The sequence below is a fragment of the Carlito syrichta genome, unplaced genomic scaffold (assembly GCF_000164805.1).
Source record: "Carlito syrichta isolate Samal-C Ts95f unplaced genomic scaffold, Tarsius_syrichta-2.0.1 Scaffold309926, whole genome shotgun sequence".
Classification (NCBI taxonomy): domain Eukaryota; kingdom Metazoa; phylum Chordata; class Mammalia; order Primates; family Tarsiidae; genus Carlito; species Carlito syrichta.
In genome coordinates, this window is record NW_007254022.1 from 23,349 (window position 1) to 31,221 (window position 7,873).

The 7,873-nt window shown below is 44.5% G+C and overlaps 1 pseudogene across 1 annotated transcript; it reads right to left on the reverse strand.

Annotated features, from left to right (window-relative positions):
- Positions 1-6,103: 6,103 nt before the first annotated feature.
- Positions 6,104-7,862, reverse strand: LOC103270763 (annotated as a pseudogene). The gene has a single exon (XR_504992.2). The product of XR_504992.2 is annotated as a calponin-3 pseudogene (transcript).
- Between the last annotated feature and the right edge of the window lie 11 nt (positions 7,863-7,873).

Sequence of the window (7,873 nt, forward strand, 5' to 3'; positions counted from 1 at the left end):
TTTTTTTTTTTTTTTTTTTTTTTGAGTTGGAGTCTTACTTTATCGCCCAGGCTGGAGTGCAGTGGCTCCCTTATTGCCACCGCAGCCTCGACCTGCTGGGCTCAGGCAAACCTTCCATCCCAGCCTTTCAATGACTTATATTTTTTTGTTTTGTTTGCTTTTGTGTGTTTTTTTGTTTTGTTTTTTTGAGTTGGAGTCTCACCTGTCACCCAGGCTGGAATGCAGTGGCACACTTACACCTACCCCAGAGTTGACATGCTGCGCTCCGGCAATCCTTCCGCCTCAGCCTTCCAAGTAGTTGCTACTGCGTCCTGCTAATTTTTGATTTATTGTAGAGACAAGGTGTCGCCAAGTTGCCCGGGTGGGTCTCAAACTCACAGGCTCAGGCAATCCATTCCCCTCAGCCTCCCAAAGTGTTGGGATCACTGGCTGAGCCACCGCTTTGGCTGCTCTATCGAGATTATTAGGCTGGAGAAGAACAAGGGGCAGATGCTGGAAGAGCTTCTGCCACCATCCAGGAGAGAGAGAATTTTGACTTGGGTCAGAGCTGTGGCATTGCCGAAAGTAGGAAGGGGCCTGATTCTGGACACATTTGGAAGGTGGAGCTGACAGGGCTCTTTGATGGGACTGGGGTATCATATAAGAAAAACAGATTCTAGCATGATTCTGAATTTTCAGACTTGAACAGACTGGGATTGAACCCAGGTTTTTCATACAAGCTTTTTGTTACTACCGATCACACAGAGAATCCAGCAGGCGTCTACTCCTTCAATCTCATGGCAGCAACATCAAGTTCAGGAAGGATTCCACGTGACAAAACTTTGCTAGAATGGCCTAGAACTACTTACAACTGTAACCAAAGAGTCATTCCTAGTGGAGGAATGCCAGTTTACAATGATAACTGACAAAGAGTGGCTTTGTTTCCAAGTCTCCCCCCAAAGGCTCTACACATTTCACAAATCCCTCTTGGCCAGTTGCTTACCTCAAAAACAAAGCCATTTCAAAAGCAGAGAATTAAGAGGTGTGAAAGAAGCAAAGGAATCTAGGTCAGAAAAGCTAAAGCCTTCTTATATGAAAAGAGCACAAAACTACACGGCAAAACTTAGTTAAGGTAAATAGAGCTGGGTCTTTCCAAAGTGCTGAGGAATGATCCATATGGGAAACAAAAGCACTCCTTGTATTTTCCAGTGCAAGAGCAAATCTACCGGAATTGCTTAGGGCATTCACAGAATGAAATTAGCCTGGTTGATAAAAAGTTCAAGATTAATATTAAGGCCAGGCGTCGTGGCTCACACCTGTAATCCTAGCACTTTGGGAGGTAGAGGCAAGAGGATTGCCTGAGCCCAGGGGTTCGAGACCAGTCTGGGCAACTTGGTGAGACCCTGTCTCTACAATAAATAAAAAAATTAGCCAGGTGTGGTGGCACATACCTGTGGTTCCAGTTACTTGGAAGGTTGAGGCAGAAGGATCACCTGAGGCCAGCAGGTCAAGGCTGCGGTGGCTGTGAGCATGCCACTGAACTCCAGCCTGAGCAACAGAGTGAGACTTTGACTCAAAAAAAAAAAATTTTTTTTTAATATGCATGACACAGCTGTTTTACTTTCTTAAAGAATTAATTATCTGAAATGCTTATGAGTCTGTTTTCCTACATAACAACAATAAAAACCCACACATTTCTGACTCTACTGCCTTAATACAGGGGTGAGAAGAGGATGCTATGATTTGTGTCAGTCTATTCAGAGAAAGTAAGAAAAGCAAAAACTCAAGTGGCTGGGTGTGGTGACTCAGGCCTATAATCCCAGCCGTTTGGGACACCTAAGCAGGAAGATCACTTGAGGCCAAGAATTCAAGACTAGCCTGGGCAACATAGTAAGATCTCCTTTCTACAAAAAAAAAAAAAAAAATCAAAAAAATTAGCCAGGTGTTGGTGGTGCATGCCTGTAGTCCCAGCTACTCAGGAGGCTGAGGCAGAAGGATTGCCTGAGCCCAGAAGGTGGAGGCTGCAGTGGCCATGAGTGTGACACTGTACTCCAGCCTGGGCAACAGAGAGTAGAGAATCATCAGTAAGCTATGCTAGAAATAGAAGCTTGAGGAAGTGGCACCTTTCACGGACTGTTTCTGGTGACAACTCATTAGTTGACATTAGCCCACATATCCAAGTCACTGGTCAGAACTGAGGGTGGAATTTGAGACTGGTAATCTCAAGAAGGTAATTGGATCATTCACATAAGGATTAAATCCACATCTTCAACCTCATTACCTCATTGCCAGGTCCTAATTAACTGAACGAACAAGTCCTTTGTATCAGGATTGTCAAGCTATGACTCACAGGCCAAATCCAGACAGTTTTGTAAAAACTGATTGAAAGAATGTAACATGGATTTAATATATCCAATGAGCATCCATTTTAACATTGCCTAAATCTCATGTTTTTCTAGCAGTTTACTTAACTTGCCCTCTAATCACTAGTCAAGAACAGAACGGGTTTCTCAGAGGTAGTTATTGATAATTGTTTTACAACCCCCACCCCTGCTTGTTTTTTACTAATTATTCTTTTTTTTTTGAGTTGCAGTCTATCTCTGTTACCCAGACTGGAGTGCAGTGGCTAACTCCTGGCCACCGCAGCCTCGACCTGCTGAGCTCTGGCGAACCTTCCGCCTCAGCCTTCCAAGTAGCCAGAATCACAGGCATGTGCTACCACGCCCGGCTGATTTTTTTATTTATTGTAGAGATGAGGTCTCGCTGTCCAGGAGGGTCTCAAACCCGTGGGCTCAGGCAATCCACTCACCTCAGCCTCCCAAAGGCGCGGGATTACAGGCTGAGCCACCGAGCCCGGCATTAATTAGCTTTTCTATTTCAAGTATTTGTCTCTACTCATAAGACCCAAGTTAACCTAATCAGTCTTTTGTGACCTTCATGACACACACAGACCCCACCACCATGGCAGCAATTATGTGACTAACCCACCCATCTACCTGCTGTCTGTCACCTGACCTCAGGACCTAAGCTTACCTGCCCCTTCGTGATGATGTGGAGCAGACCACCACCCAATTGCCTTAATAACCTTCCTCCATCAAAGGAAAGGATGTAAAGGACTCAATCATGAGCAGCCAACAGCCATTACCTTGCTAAATTATGGTGAGGCCATGTGCTCTTTGATCTATGGCCAGCCCATGCTTTCTTAAGCTTTGGTCTCCTCCCCTACCTTGGGGAGCGAATCTTCTCTCTCTTGCTCTCATTCTAATTTAGTACTAAATAAACTCTATTTTCTAATCTAACGTCTATGTAATTCTTTGCATCTTTCTCACGGCACCAGACAGCACATCAGACACCCACACCACTTGCAGTCCTGGCCTAAGATTCTGGAGGCCCAGCTGGGCTTGTAACCTAACACTGATTTAACTTTTTTTTTTTTTGAGTCTGAGTCTCACTCTGTCACCCAGGCTGGAGTGCAGTGACATACTCATGATCACTGCAGCTTCGACCTGCTGGGCTTAGGCGATTCTTCTGCCTCAGTCTTCCAAGTAGCTGGAATTACAGGTACGCGCCACCACACCTGGCTAATTTTTTTATTGTAGAGACAAGGTTTTGCCAAGTTGTCCAGGCTGGTCTCCAACCCCTAGGTTCAGGCAATCCTCTTGCTTCCACTTCCCAAAATGCTGGGATTACATGTGTGAGCCACTGCTCCCAGCTGCTTTTATACTTTTTAGATGGCTTAAAAATAAAAATAACAATATTGTGTGACACATGAAAATTATATGCAAATTTCTTTTTTTTGTTTTGAGTTGGAGTCTTACTCTGTTACCCAGACTGGAGCACAGTGGCCACTCCCGGCCACCGCAGCCTCAACCTGCTGGGCTCCGGCGATCCTTCTGCCTCAGCCTTCCAAGTAGCTGGAACTACAGGCGCGCGTTACCATGCCCGGCTAATTTTTGATTTATTGTAGAGATGAGGTCTCGCCAAGTTGCCCAGGGGGGTCTCGAACCCACGGGCTCAGGCAATCCACTCACCTCGGCCTCCCAAAGTGCTGGGATTACAGACTGAGCCACTGAGCCCGATCGATATGCAAATTTCAGTGCCCACAAATATGTATTGCTATGAAGCCCCCTTATCTATTTGGGCAAGATCTATGTTCCTCCTGCCCTACAATGGCAGAGTTGGATAGTTGTGACAGCGACCCTGTGGCCTGCAAAGCCTAAACTATTTGCTGTCTAGCCCTTAACAGAAAACGTTTGCCAGCTCCCAACTCATTATCACATTGATGTACAAAAGGTAGAAATAACAGCCGAAATCATATGTATTTCCAAGATGCAATTGATACATCTTGAAAATGGAACAGCACAGAAACAAGACTAGTTAATGTTACATGCAGATAGCTTTTACTTACAGCTTGTGGCATTCATCCTTGTCGGGTAAGAGAAAATAAAACGATTACTTTTTCAATAGCAAAAGGAATACTAATCTGTTTAATCAGCTATAATCAGATACCATTCATGTTTTCTGCTCTTGGATTGTCCTTTTCCATGGGGAGTTAGTGAAAGAGAAGAGGATGCTTGGAGTCGGGTAAAATGCAATGGTGGTTTAGTCAAACTGTAGACAAGTTCATTCACTAAACACTGAGAGAGGTTCATAGATATTAGTTTCCAGCTGGTTTTTCTAATCACAAATATTGGATTAATCATATTAAATATTAACACTGAAGAATTATATTGTTGTTATTGTCCACCCAAAAAGAGAGTTTCCTTAAGTCCATTTCTCTTTTCTTGTTCTTTTCTATTTGAAGAGTTGTTTTGGGGTTTTTTTTGTTTTGGTTTTTTTTTGAGTTGGAGTCTCTGTCGCCCAGACTGGAGTGCAATGATCGCTCCCGGTCACCGCAGCCTCGACCTGCTGGGCTCCTCAGCCTTCCAAGTAGCTGGAACTACAAGTGCGCGCTACCATGCCTGGCCAATTTTTGATTTATTGTAGAGACGAGGTCTCACCAAGTTGCCCAGGCGGGTCTCGAGCCCGCCGGCTCAGGCAATCCACTCACCTTGGCCTCCCAAAGTGCTGGGATTACAGGCTGAGCCACCGAGCCCGGCCGAGTTGTTTTTTTTAAAAATATTTTTTAGAGACAAGTTCTTGCTGCGTTGCCCAAGCTGGTCTCAAACTCCTGAACTCAAGCAATCCTCCTGCGTTGGCCTCCCAAAGTGCTAGGATTACAGTCGTGAGCCCAGGAGTTCAAGATCAGCCTGGGCAATATAGTAGAACACAGTCTCAAAAAAGAAAATCAGAAATAATACCACTTATATCATGAGATTATGGTGAAGATTAAATAAGATGATGGGTGTGTTAGGACCTGGCATACAAAAAGTACTGGATGTTAACTTCATTTCTTGCTCCACTGTAGGGTTGGAGTTGTCTCATTGTTTTGTAGAGGTTAAAGCTTGTATACTTAGATTCTGGATAATGTTTCTCCAAGTGACACTTGAATCAGAGTCTTTACTATTTTCTCTGGACATTTGTTTCTTTTTTTTGAGTTGGAGTCTCACTCCGTCGCCCAGGGTGAAGTGCAATGGCATGCTCACGGTCACCACAGCCTCGACCTGCTGGGCTCAGGCGATCCTTCTGCCTCTGCCTTCCAAGTAGCCAGAAATACAGGCGCGAGCTACCAAGCCCAGATGATTTTTTTATTTACTGTAGAGTCGAGGTCTCATCAAGTTGCCCAGGCTGGTCTCGAACCTGCAGGTGCTGGCAATCCGCTTGCCTTGGCCTCCCAAAGTGCTGGGATTACAGGCTTGAGCCACGGACCCCGGTCGACATCTGTTTCTTTCTCAGTTTTCTGTATCTCAGTAAATGGCTCCAGTGTCTATCTATCCGGTTGTATAAGACAAACTAATTCTGTGTTGGATTTACAAATGTTTAATATTACTTTTTGTTCTTATCTGAGATTTCTTAATTTCTCAAAATGTGGTGGCATAGTTTTCCATCTATTCCTATGGGCAATTGTTTCAGTTACTAATGGGAATGTCGGCTTGATTCCTATCTCCATAATTGCCATCAACAGTGTTTAAGAAGTGTCAGAAAACAGCAAGTACATCTGACATGGGAGCTTCTCTTTTGTAGCTTTTTTTTTGAATGTTCAAAGAAAAATTTATTTATAAAAAATACAATGGGATAAGTTTATGCTGAAAAATGCAGCAATAAATACAGTTGAAGAAAACTGAGCAACTCCACATCGACACACTGGCACAAACAGGAAGGGCAGATGCACCTCCTGGACCTAAATGTCTGCCGGCCACTTCTGTCCACACTCCTAGAAACACCACTCCAAAAAGGCCTTGTCCACTAGTAAGAGAATGAGTACACATGTGATCACAAATGCACACTGGTCAGGACTTTATTTAAAAATCAGCAAACAATACTGCAGAACAATGATGTGTAAATTTCTAAAATGCTGCATCTTAGATTTAGTTGGCAAAGACCACATTTAGCAATAAGCGTGAGTTTAGTCTTCCATGTAGAACCAGATACACTAAACTGTAAAAAAAAATAGTTTCCTATTGGTTGAGAAAACCAGTTTAAGCGTAAGGCTGTAAAAATGCATAGACCTTTAATCAAGGAGCTGGCTGTACAGAGGACTACCCTTTCACAGTCTTCCTCTTTACTTCATATGCAAGTCACTGGTTATGCTGTAGGATTTAGCTTTACAGCATTAAAAGGCAACTATTTAGGGAAGAGGCAGAAAAAGGAATGTAGGTAAGGCATTTTTTTTTCAGGTACAATAAGTACAATAGTGTTTTAGGAAGACAAGATAAAAATTACTCAAGGCTAGCTTGGTTCTCACTGAATAAAAACAACAGACTAAACACTGAGCTCCTCTGTGTGACTCTAGTAATCAATGCCTTGGTCACCATATTGGTAATCTCTGGGGCAATCATCTTGGTACTCACCATGATATTCATCTGGGTATTCTGCCTGATAATCACTATCACTGATTTCCGACCCATTTATTCCCGTTCCTTGGCTTCCATTGTGAATGACAGGTTCTGTCGGAGCAGCGCGGTATTTGGGATCACACACTTGCCGCCAAGCCCATACACAGCCATGCCTTTCTGAGAAGCAACTTTCTTGGTACCCATCTGTAGAGAAATTGTCGAGTTGTCCACGGGTTGTAATGTGAGCTTCTGATCATAGATGTCTCTTCTGGTACCTGGTGCTAACATCCCCGCCTGGCTGGCTCCTTTGTTAGTGCCCGTCTGCAGGCTAATCGTGGTCTGGTCAAACGGTTTGTCAGTTTGCATCTTGGGATCATAAAGGTGCCATAAAAGTTCCCCATAAGCCGTCACACCTGCCTGGCTGGCACATTTGTTGGTTCCCATCTGCAAACCAATGACACTTTGGCCAGCTTTTAACTTTCCCTCATCAAAACGATTTGTTTGTTTTTCTGCATACTTAACACCGCTGTCAATCGTTGTATGGAATCCTTTTGTTTTAGCCAGACCTGCAAGGGCCACCAGAGCAGTCTGAACCTGGGTCATGTTTCCTTTCTCAAAGAGCTCATTTGCCTCAAATGTGTCATGTGGTTTCATACCATAAGCCCGGATAGCTTTAATAAAGTTGCCGATATTCGCCAACCGAGGCCAGTTTAATGAGGACTCGTTGACCTTCCCTGAGCCCGGCTGCAGCTTGTGTATGAGTTCGCAGAGCATGGTGCCATCCTTGAGGCCCAGCTGGAAGTTGGTGTCGATACTCAGGCCTGTCCCCTCTTCGATCCGATTGCGAAGGTCTTCTTCTGCTTGATGACCACACTTGGAAGCCATCTTGTCCTTGACCGCGGCCGAAAGCCCGCGGGAAGGGCCCTTGTTGAAGTGGGTCGTGGCGCCCGGGCGGCGGG